The sequence below is a fragment of the Parasteatoda tepidariorum genome, chromosome 11 (genome assembly GCF_982258835.1).
Source record: "Parasteatoda tepidariorum strain Cologne lab strain chromosome 11, Ptep-v5.0, whole genome shotgun sequence".
NCBI classification, from domain to species: domain Eukaryota; kingdom Metazoa; phylum Arthropoda; class Arachnida; order Araneae; family Theridiidae; genus Parasteatoda; species Parasteatoda tepidariorum.
Genome location: NC_141765.1, coordinates 66534791 through 66547969, shown reverse-complemented (window position 1 = coordinate 66547969; position 13179 = coordinate 66534791). Strand labels below are relative to the sequence as shown.

The 13179-nt window shown below is 28.2% G+C and overlaps 1 protein-coding gene across 1 annotated transcript in view; it reads left to right on the top strand.

Moving 5' to 3' along the window:
* The window catches only part of LOC107455311 (uncharacterized), a 133663-nt gene that overhangs the window by 89995 nt on the left and 30489 nt on the right, over window positions 1–13179 (top strand). The gene's annotated exons all lie outside the window — the stretch shown is intronic.

Genomic DNA, 13179 nt, shown 5'->3' with positions numbered 1-13179 from the left:
TATCAAAGCATTAGTTAGTGGCATATAATAGCTAAATTAACTTGAAAAAATTACCAAATATAACTACCATAATTTTAAAAACTCATTTAAGTTACAGTATTTGAAAAAAGCAAGTTTAAGTTAATTAGTTATTTTAAAAACAGGAAAAATTAGTATATAACTAAAATTTTGAGATTCTGTCAAGTATGGATACTTTGTCGTTTTCTCCATTTCATGCCAAAAAATATTTTTGCTTGATTTCTTTAAGGCAAATTTCTGAATAATTCTCTAACTTCGTTAGTTACAGGAACTCTAGCAATTGCCAACAAGTTCTTATTGTCCCTACATTATTGAAACTACTTTTGACTACATAAATAATTCTATCTATAAATGCTAAATAGCCTTTTCAGTGTATAAGCATGAATTATTTTTTTCTTTTAATTATCCGCAATTTTTTATAGCGTAAGAGGCACAATAAAATAACTAAACCAGTTATTAAGAAACAGAAAATGCCCCACCAGTCACAATGATGTTTATCAAAACAGCTGCATCGTTGTTAATCTATTTTATTTTTATTTTATAACCATCGTTGAACAGTCGACCCAATTTTAGGTTCACGACTGCTAATGTTCAACTCCGTACCCTTGTAATTTTGAACTCAATCCAGAAGACAAGGTAACTCCTGGATCAACTTTTTGAGGGAACTAACTCGCATTTACGAAACATGGAGAGGGAAACCACGAAAACCTCCCACGGTTAGCCTAACGGCAAGGGGACTCTAACCCATGATCCTTCTACCACTTCAGATATTTTCCGTTAGCGTTGTGGTTCGTGCAAGGCGGGTGCTTAATTCACACCCGGGTCAACTCACTAGAAGGCGAACACTCTATTCTCTTGAGCCACCACGCCTCGTTGTTAAACTATAAAAACATTGTAACATCGTTAATGTTTTAAATGGTTTGTATAACAATACATATTCTAAAAACCTAATTTATGTTTTTATTTAAAGGGAGTGAAGTTATTTGTTTAGAATGAAATTTAGCAAGTTGTTGGAATGTTTAAAGTATAGAATATTAATAAAATGATAATAAAATATTGAATTGTATTTAATTATATTAATGCTCAAGTGAGAGTTATGGAATTACCAATCAAGGAATTTATATGAATTAATTTTTGCAGGCGATGTTCTAAGTTATGAATCTGTCTCAAAAACAAATTTTTTTTTTAAATAACTTTTTTGACTGATTTTCTTCAATGTATGGAGAAGATTCAATCTTCGAAATATGGTTCCAGTCAGGAAAGCGATCCATAGTTTGATTCACTTTTCAAATGTTGATTTCACTTTTTTCGTATTTCACCATGTTTCTGAAAGCATTTAAACGATTTCAAGACTTTTTTTGCACACAATTATTTGCACTAGAAAATGTGCAATATATTTATTACGAAACATTTCGGTTCTTTACAATTTAATTATAAAGCAAATGAAGTTTTTTATTGACAAATAATGCTTATAATTTTAATTCTTAAATATTTCACGTTTTATACTGAAGGTGACTAAAAATAAAATGGCAAACTGGAAAATGGAGTGATATGTAGTTTCTTTTAAAGTATTATCAGGAAAAAAGAAAATAATATAGCTTACATTTTGGTGGACAGTGCTTACAAAAAATAGTAAATACAGTGGTATTCTTTTTGTTTTGAAGTATGAACAGCATACAACAACAACAAAACAAAGATTTTAAAGTTAAAAATGGAGTTTGTTATCATAAATACCCTTTTTTCCCTCCAAAAAGTGTGACAGTTTAAAAAATTTTCTAAACGTGTGCATTGATTGTAAATTACAATAGGGCTTAAGCTGTGACCAGTTGTTACATTCTTACACTAAGAAACAAAATATGGTCAAAACTATCGAAATATAGTTGTATAATTTACAGTGTTTCTGGCTCCATAGGAACACCAAAAAAACTGGGCAATTTTCAGCGAATTACTTTGGCAATGATTTTGGTAAAATAAATAATAAAATATGGTTTCATAATATGTAATTAAATTTGGTAAATGTGGTAAAAAGTGGTATTTTTATCATGATACCTTAGAGCATGGCATAAAAACCATTTATTTGGCTGAATTTACTTTTAATTTTGTATTTTCTACTTAAAATTTGTTAATAAGAACTTTAATGAAATTTAATTTTTTGAAAACACAAATTTCCGGTAAACCGTTTCCGTACGAATGGAAAAATTACCAAATGAATGTGTTAAATCCCGTTTATTTCAGTTTAACTTACCAGAATTGTGTTGTTATTTTTTTTATCAAAAATGTCATTAGCATACAATGCGGTAATTTTACTGGAATTTTTTTTCTCCTTGTAATAATTTTAAAAAGATTTTGAAACTAAAGGGTCCATTAAAGTTAATAAATTTTAACTGGTGTAATATAACTTCAATTAGGCAGGTCATGAATAATGGTGAAAAATTAAACAAAGTGTTTTGAAACAGCAATGTATAGCCATTACTTAAATGATATGCTGATAAATAATATTTACTTCAGTGAACGCAAGTGAAATATATTTTGAAGAATAGATTATCAAACGATTGCAAATCGAAACAAAATTTAAAATCTTTGACGTTCGTGCTGAAAAAACTAGTTCCTTCTACACTACTTTTTTTTTCTAAACAGTTTTTGTGACGAAATAAGCTTTAAAAGCAATTTTCGTAAAGTAACAAAAATAATTTTAACTTGGTTATCTTTTATCAGAAAACTGCAACATTTTTTACACAGCAATGTTCTTAGAAATTCTTGTAAAAAACTGATTGAATTACGTTAATAAAAAATTTCTCGAGCAGCTTGTTTCAAATTCACGCTTACTGTTATTAAAGTTACAAAAAATATAATAAATTTAATAAATTCAAATATAAACTTTTAAAAAAAAATAAGATTTCGAATTAGGATGCTGCCTAAGCAATATAAATTAGTGTATTAAAAGAAATTAATCAAAAATATAAGTAAAAAGCTGTGTAAAATAACAAGAAATTTATTTAAAGTTGAAATTCTTTCTTCAGTCTAAAATTTATTTATTTGATAATGTTGAAAAAACACTGAGAAAGATAGTGTGCATAAAAAGAGTATAAAAAAAATATTTTAAAACAAAAAATGTAAGAAGAATATTTTGAAACATATCAAGATTCAAAGAATATTTCGAGAAAATTAAACCATAAAAAACTCAATTATTCGTTCGCAAAATAATTTCCAGATGAAGTCATTTGTATATCAAGTGAAAAGTTTCACTAATTAAATTTTTGTTTAAGTGTCGAATGTTTTATATGAAAGGATTTCAAATGTTTGATCAGGAAATTCCGCGCTTGTTATAATCAAATAATAAGGAATAACTCAAATAAAAAATAAGCACACAAAAGGAAATGTAACTATAAGACATAAAGAAGAACAATCTGTTTTTCACTTATCATTTGTTTAAAATTAATTTATTATCTTTGTGAGATATATTTAATTGAGCAGAGCAAAACGTCACTATGACGTTTCAGATAGTACTAAAATGTAGAAAATACAATAAGCTTTCAAAAATGTCTCCTTTGTGCAAAGGTTTCATTTTGATTGACGAGAAGAACCATATATCTAAAATTTTATTGCTGAAATATTTCTGAATCATTACTAGTATATTTTGAAAGGTTTTGAAGCTGTGAAATGTTACATCTATTTATCTGAAGCGTAATTTCGATGTTTCATGCTATCATTATTTGTACAAATAATTTAATGCATGAATTTCATGCATATTTACTTTATTCTTTCCATAGGTAATTATCATTCATGCTATTTGACACAATGCATTTACTTTGCAAAATTTATATTTAAATAACCTGTTACTAAATTAATGAAAATTTAATAACTTGAAGCCTTTATTTCAAATTCACTCTCATTTAAAAAGAGTGTCGAGACAGAAATCACAAATCATGACAAGCCTTAAAATTAATTTTAATATTTAAATTCTAATCTTGTAAAAGTATTAATTTAACTTACCCTAACAATTGCATGTACAGAATGTAAATAAATTCTTAAACTAATTTTAGTTTCGTCCAGTGGCACTTAAAAAGATTTTTATACATTTTTATGTTGATTACAAATTACAAATTCAAAAAGAAGAATTAAAAGGAGCCTATACTCTGGAAATAAAATAATTTTCATTTAGAGACTCGAATATGCATTTCCATTGTACATTAAGTAAAATAAATACTGGAATTAGCAAGAAATATGATGTATTAATATTTCAATTAAACTTATTTATTAATCTAAAGAGTTATAGTTTAAAGTCTAAAGTGTTACAGTCTAAAGTGTTATAATCTAAAGTGTTATAATCTGAAGTGTTATAATCTAAAGTGTTATAGTCTAAAGTGTTATAGTAAGTCTCATAGTTCAATCATTATGAATTCAATTATTTAATGTGTTATATTTCAAAATTTTCATTTTAACGAACAGCAAAACTTCGATGTCTGATAATTTTTATTTTAATAGTTAAAAACGTTACGTTATGTATGCGTTATGTATTCGCTTAAAATTCCTTATCATGCATTGAGAATCTTAATGTTCTTGAATTTTATAAAAAAAATAATTTTTTTAAAAGGAATAAACAGCGTGTTCGGTAATTAAAGTTCCTATTATAGATCACAATCCTTGTCAAAAATAAAATGAAAAAATTGTTGATGTCTCAAGTTGAATGTCTCAAATAATTATTTAAAAATGAAAGTAAGAAAATCTTTCTCAGTACCTAACGAAACATTAGCGAAAGTAAAATTACAGATGATGAGATGTTTACATTGACAAACCACAAAAATTAAAGAGCTTGTTAGAAGTCGGACAGCCAAAGGAACATGTAGGGTCTAGTCGTGTGAAGCAACAAATTACTAGTTTTGGAAAACGCAGGTTCAAAACCCAATGCCAACTGGACCCCGGTGAAGCGAGTTACTGAACCCTGGGTCCCCACCCACGGTCCAGCAACTCGCTTCTCTCAGGGTCCAGTAACATGATCCCTGACTGACCACTGGTTCATGGTCCAGTAACTCGCTTTAAAATTCTAAAACACCTGGAATTTTGCATTAAAATTTAATAGCAAAATTTTTAATTTCTTTTTTTCTACTAGCTTTGCATTGCTTTTAACTTCCATGTTTTTGAATAATTAAAGAAACCACGAAAAAAAATTTGATGCTGGAGTTCATTTAAATTCCTAGTTTCTATCGATTCCTTTCAGAAAAAAATATTCATATTTTTCTAACCCAGCGTTATAAATCACATTAAATGCATTGAAATAAACATTATTGAAATATTCTTTGAGTTTTTCTTTCTTTTTAGTATTACTTCAAACTGTCTCGATTGAGTCGTGGTGGCGAAGAAGCGCTCGCCTCCCAATGAGGTAACCTGAGTCCGAATCCCAGCGATGGCTTGCACCAGCCACAGTGCTGACGTAAAATATCCTCAGTAGTAGGCGAATCATGGGTTAGAATAGAATTCCCTAGCTACTTGGGTTATCGTTTACTCTCCATGTAACGCAGTAACATGTAACTTAATCCAGCAGTTGTAACTTAATCCATGTAACTTAATCCAGCAGTTTCCTTGTCTAATGGATCGAGTTCAAAATTACAAGGCTACGAAGTTGAACATTGGTAATCGTAAACTCATAATTGGGTCAGCTGTTCAACGACTGTTATAAAATAAAATTGCAAAAATTATGAAATAAATTGTCTCGATTGGAGCAGCGGTGCCTCGGATAGAGCGCTCTCCTCAAAGTGATGTTTACCAGTTTTGAATCTCAGTGGTGGCTGGTTGTTAAAACTTCTGCTCCCGGCTTGCACTAAAGGCAGTGTTGACGTAAAACATCCTCAGTAATAGGGGGATCATGGGTTAGAATTACTCCCCTTCCCTCAGAATTGGGTCGGCTGTTCAACACTGGTTATAAAATACTAAAACAAAATTGTCTCGACTGTAAATATTTCAAGATTACCCAAACACGATTTCATCTGGTTTTGATTTTTAAATTTTCAAAATTATGTTTAAATTATATGAAATAAACCTACATTTTTCCTTCAATAACTTAAGGAAACGTCAGGGATAAATAAAAATGTCTTTACTTTATTGAATGACTTGCTCATTATTTTGACATCTGTCAACTATTTTAAATGAATGTCACAGCGACAATCAATACTAAATATTAATGAAATAAAATAAAAATTCTATAAAGTGAAACTGATTTTATGCATAGCATATTTTATAAAATATAAATTGGTATCAATTTTTAAAGGACTGTCTTATACAGTTAAAAAAGTTTGTTTCAATAAAAAAATCTGAGAATACACGATGAGGATCTTATGAATAGAAGATATACAGTATCATTGATTCTATCGATTCTTTAGTAAGTGATCAGAAATCAGATTAGTTTCATCTATTCCATGTTGTTATCTGAAATCAGATTGGTTCTATATTGAATCTACTGAAATCGGACAGATTGAATTGAATCTATGGTAAATTATCAGATTAAATACGAATTCACGAAACAGTTGTGCTTTAAAGCATAATTTAAGTTGTGCCCAAAACTAAAAGGTTCATATTCAAATTTGTTGAAATATTACAATTCTATGAACGAATTACATAAAACTGTTCAATTATTAGAAAGGATAGTAAGGAAAATAATGAAAATGAATCCAAATTGAGCCATGAGCAATATAAATGAAAATGAATGAAGAAATAAAACAAGATAACAGTATTCAAACAAAATATTTTCTCTCGTATTCGAAAAAAAATAAATAAACATAGTATTTTAACACTATGAATTCCTTTCATTCAATGAACCTTAGCATAAAAAGCATTGTTTTACTATTTTTAATGCTGATAATCTATTTAGATTACAGATTTTGTAAATCAAACGCTTAGTTTAAAAATTAAAACACAGTTAAAATGGCAGTAATTGAATACATTGTTATCCATCCAATTGAAAATAAAGAATTTTTATCCAATTAATTTAAAAATAGTTATATTTAACATTTAAATAAAATCCACTTACTGTAAAAACTGGTTTTAATCAGACATGCGGTAACCCCAGACTCGTTTAAAACGCTGAAATTTGTGTCCATAATTATAACTGTGCAAATTACTTTTAACTTTACACAAATTTTAGAATAAAACTATGCAATCGTAGTGAAGTAGAGCATTAACGGGAACCGTAATCAAGAGGCCTGATAAAACTACAGAGAATTTTGTGTGTAATTTCGAAAATTAATGGAGGATGAAGATGGTATTTAGATTTTAAAAAGGTTAATGATGTGACTAAGCAATTCACATTTATTTTCTAGAAAAATGTTACTTTCTACGTTTCAATTGAATATATCAACTCTAGAAAGCCATCGATGTCTCTTTGGGGAATAAATGATACTCTCCAAACATATTTTTAGCTTTTCAAGATGTTTTTCGAATTAAGTTTGAGCTATAATTTACCCATTGGAATAATTTTTCTGATTTATTCGGAAAATTACGAAATTCAATTCGTTTAATTTCAAAACATTCCGTTTACTTAAAATGAAATGAAATGTTTCGTCATAAGATATTCATTTTTAATATAGTAAATTACTTACTGAGCAGATCGTTTTCCAAACAATTTAAAATTTACAATGCATTTAATCCAAAAAATACTAGCTTTTAGAAAGAGAAACCTGAGATCATAACAAATCTACTAAGTGATGTTACGTTTTAAAATGTTCTTAAGTGCTTGAAATAAATGAATTTCAAATATATTCTCAGACTGTAAAAGATGGAAAATTAAAATAAAATTGCTGAAGATGACTTTTTAATGATAAAACAATTTAAAATAAATCTACTTATTATCTAAATTTTGGGGGGTGTTGCAACATAACATCGTTCAAATTTACTGCACCCTAATTATTAGGCTAAGATGAACAATATTATAGTACTTCTTAACCTTAATAAAACGATATTAAATTCAAGTTGAACAGTAACATGGTTCATTTTAGCACTTTATCAAGTTTGCAGCAAATTTGTACATAATTCAAGATTTTTGAGTATATATATAGAATGATTTTTAATTCGATTACCCAATATATATTCTTATGAAAATTAAGGAAAAGAAATCAGTTTAAGTTACTATTTTCAAAATTGTTACAGCAGTTACTTTAAATTTATTTTTCTTTCCTTAAAAGAAAACGATGGATCATTTTTTAATGATACATTCCTAATTATTATAATGTATCAGTAGCATTATAATAATTTGGTGAGTTTTCCTATTTGTATCTTTGCATAAAGTATCTTATGTACACTGTTAGAATATATTCATTCAAAAATTATGGTGGAATAACCGGCAGTAGTCTGTTCATCAACTTAACCGTAAAGTTTATGGTAAGGAACTTTTTTTACCCTTATGGTTCTGAAACTGTTTACAACTAGTATGGTTATAAAACCGTAAAAAATTTTTTTTTTCCTATTGGACATTTTTCTTTGGTAGTAGGCTTTTAGTAATACGACATTTACTAAAAGGACATTTAGCAATAGGCTTTGGTAATAGGACATTTGGCTTTTCTTTAGGTAATATGCATTAAAGAGTGCAGGTTACAAATTGGGGAATGCGGGAGGCTTGAAACTCTTCATATGTTGAAGAAAATTGAGAAAATATTGTAGTGTCAATGCTGAGACTCTGTAAGTCCTGAGACGGACAGATTAGCCCTCTTTGCTATAATATGTACCCAGCTGCAAGGAAATAAGTGGCTTCATTAGGTGGACTTAGTTGGTGTGATAAAATTCTGGTGGTTTAACCATATTAGGAGAAAACAGTTAATAAGTGGTTTTTCTCACAGTTAGCAGTCTGAATACCATATTATTTATGGTTATTTTACTGTTTGTTTGAATAGAGTAAAAAAAAACAATTATATAAATTGTTATTTAACCATTTGCTCCGAGAAATTTCTAACAATGTATCAGTGTGCTTAATTACATTCTCCCTTTCTTACGAATCCAACTTTTTAGAATGAATGTTAGATTCTCAAATTTTAATTTCAGTTGGAAGCATGGTAGCATTAATTAACATTAATTAACATAAACAAAACTCCTTGCGATATTTTAATACTACTGTAGTTTTTCACATTGTGAACATAGATTTCACTTGATAGCAATATTTTTATGTCAATGGCAATTGAATTCCTTAAACCATTGAATTCAATAGTCCGAATATTTCTATCCTAGCTAGAGCACATTTTGTGACTAGGTATGCTTTTGTAGCCCATTTTGTAAATATGTAGGCTTTTAAAGTACATTTTGTAACTAGGTAAGCTTTTGTAGCACGTTTTAAACATATATAAGCTTTTGTAGCACATTTTAAACATATGTAAGCTTTTGTAGCACATTTTGTAACTAACATAGCTTTGGTAGGGCATTGGCTATAAGCTTAATTGTATTAATCACTAAGTTTTCAGTCGCTTGACATCCATATGCGCTGTGCATATGCATTATCGGGAAAAATAATTGCTCAATAGTTACTTCCAGTTCAATTATTTTAGATGGCCCAATGTGATTTTCATTTCCAAAGGATCTTTCTAAAAAATAATTTGCTAATTCCAATTTAAGAATTCCCCATAATTAAAGATTTCTACAAAATAAACTAACTATATTTGAATAGGGTAGCAATTAATTCTGCAATATTGAAGTAGTAATTTAAAATAATTAATACATTAAAACGCATATTTCTCACTATTTCGGTACGAATTTTTATTCATTTAGAAAAAAATTCGCTACTCATAAAATAATTTATTTTAAGTGCCTGTCTGCTAGTTAGTTTTATTTTCAAAATATTCAGAATCTTGTAATCCACTTCCTCTTATTAAATTATTAAAAATGAATTGAAATGATTATTATAAATAAAAAGATTGGAGCTCAAGAAGAAAAAGCTTCGTGACATTCTTGAAAAAATTGAGATTTCTCCAAGATAGATTTTGTTTTAGTCATACTTAACTGTAGAACATTAATTTACTTTTCCCATTCTTTAGACTTCGCAGATCTCAGGGGATAAAAGGTATTGAAAAACAGTCTTTGAATGCGTCCTGAATGGAAAATGATTCTAAGTGCATTTAATAAGAAAAAAAAACAGCTGTCTGCACAGTCTTAGAGAGCCACTTTATCTTCCTTCCACCCCTCTTTTCTAAGGAGGGGGGGAGAGCATAGTAAGAAGCAAAGAACAAAAAAAAGTTTAAATGAGTGTTAGGGATTATAGAATTTGATTATTGAAAGCTTTCGGATCAAACATAAAGGCAAAGAATAATATTTATTTTTTCCCTCAAACTGAATCCATAATAATAAAATGAAGAGTTTGTCTGTGTGTACGTAAATCTTTTATAATTCTGGAACCGTTTGTTATATCGTCCTGAAATTTGGACTGTGGGAAAGAGGTGCGATTTTTCCAGATGATCCTAAAATTCGTGCAAAAATTTCAATTAGATAGTTTGGGAGAGACATTTAAGAAATGGAATTTCCTCTTTGTTTTAGACATTATAATTGATATAAATGTGATTGCAGACAATCTTAAAGATTGCGTCATTGATGTCTGCTTGCTCGTAGATCACTAATAAAAAAATTTAGTTTATTGCACGTTCTGTTATAATGATTTTTTTTATTCGATTTGTCTATTAATTAGATATGAACGTGGTAGCATTGGCGGACGATGTCACAAAATTAGTTTCTCTTAAGTAATATTAAGACACGTGTTTATTTTTTCAATAATTTTTTAAAACGTTTTTCTATGAAAATAAATAATTTAAAATCCATGGTATTTGAGGAAAAAAAAGATATGTACTAGAAATCAAAATTAATGGAGAAATAAATCATTTAGGAGAAAATTAAAAAATCATTTAAAAGAAGCATATTAAATTGCTATTCTAATATTGATGCTTAATTAGTTTTGGTAATAGGTACTAATCTGAAAGAAGAAATAAACTAAGTACAGAAAAAACGGTCATTAATAGAGAAATAGCACTAATTCGTTTAGGAGAAAATCGAAAACTCTGCATATTATTTTTAACGCCAATGATGCCTTATTAATTTTGATAATCGATTTTAATTAAAATAAAACTATAAGCTGTGTTAAAGAACAATCTTAATAGAGAAAGAGTTCTAATTCGTTTAGGTAAAACGTTAAATATTGCCATGTCATTATTAACGACAGTGATTCTTAATTAATTTTGATGATAGGTACTAAATGAAATAAAAATAAGCAATGTGCTGAAGAGAGAAATTAACACAGAAATGGTACTAATTAAGGAGAAAGACAAAAATTACTATAACAGTATTGATGACAATTGTGCTTAAATAATTTTGATAATAGGTATTTTAGTTTTTGTGGTAATTGGTGCAATTTTAATAAATTCCAAATATAATAAATACCGAATATAATAAATACCAAATATAATAATGCAGGCAAAATTACTATATGTAGGGTACCGATTAAAACTGCATCAATACTATGCAGTTTTAAAATAGATACTTACTCTGGAAGGAGGTTTTTTACGGGCCTTCGAAAGGGTTAAGTACCAGAGAGAATTGCTCCATTGTGGTCATGAGTTGACCATAATGAGCTGCAAATTAGCATCATGTCAAAAGATACTGAATGCAGTTAATCTGTATTTTAATGAGATTAACTACTAAACACGTGTTTTGAATAATCTAATTACGTAAAACCACCCGTAAGGACAAAATAAGATATTAGTTTTTTTTAAAAAATTAGAATTGTTGAGGATTTATTAATTGTGTTGGTATATGTCAATTCTGTGTACGATTTCGTAGTGTTGTTCAGTACTTATACATTAATAATTTCATTTTTTCACCCCATACGGAGAACAGGTATTCAGGTAGTTTTTAATAAAAATCGAAAGAATTTGTAATTTTTTTTTTCCGTTTGCTCATGTAAGAAAAATCAAAATCTCCCGAAAAGAGGTGCTTTTTTTAAAAAAAAAAGAATATTGTTTGTTTTTGCACAACTAGTCAGCGATAATTACTAAAATTCATAAAGCGAGCGTTGCATTCATACATTGTTTAACATATTATGCACTTTTAAATCCAATTATTACATCCAAAATTATTCAGGTGTTTTGGTTTTAATTTTACTAACTGTAAATATCAGGATTATTTTAAAAATGCAATAGGAATGGATTTTTTACTCAATATAAACACACCACTAAATTTTTTGTGGATATTTTAAGCAATTTAGTACAAGAAAATCTGATAATTATATCGCAAATTATTGTTATTGTTTGGTTTTAATTTTGGCAATTGTAGACGTCTGAGTTAGCTTATTTTTATTAAAAAATTTATAATATGATAACGTGAATGAATACTATGATATAGTCACGTAAGTGAAAGCAAAATATCTATCTTTAGAAATCCTCCTTCATTCAAAGACTTCAGTCCAAATATAATGTAACTACAAGGTATTTCTTAAAAACCGCTCTTGATCTTGATTTTAAAAAAACCCTTTTCAAAAATGAAAAGAAAAAAATTCATGTTGCAACGTCGAAAATTAATACTTAACGGTGAAAAAAAACAAAAATGTTATCGAAACGTAACCAATTACAATAGACTAAAAAAATACAAAGCAGGACAAATTGGAGGTTGAAATCGTTTCTTGTAATTGTCTTTCAACTCCTTTCAGTTTACTCCCGCAATCAAACCTCTCTTATTGTTTGTTATTCCCGCTTTCCTGTTCCATGGATCGTAAGGTTTCGATAACGTTTTTACTTTTTCCTCTGCTAAATATTAATTTGCGAGCCCTTATATATATATATATATATATATATATATATATATATATATATATATATATATATATATATATATATATATATATATATATATATATATATATATATATATATATATACGCAACATCCTGTATAAAATTTTATGGTCTTCACAAATTATACCAGAAATTTTGTAAAGTAACAAAATAGAAACCTGTATAAATGTTAAGGCTAATTTACTCAAAATCACAAAAATGCCATTCAAATCTCCCCATTTACTCCTTTTAACGAAAATAAACGTCTCAAGGTTACGTGATTTTCCCAGTCTCCACATTTTTACTTTCTATGTTTCCTAGGTTACGACAAATCTTGCTTTTTTTTCCATGCAAGTATAGTCTAATTCTTTACT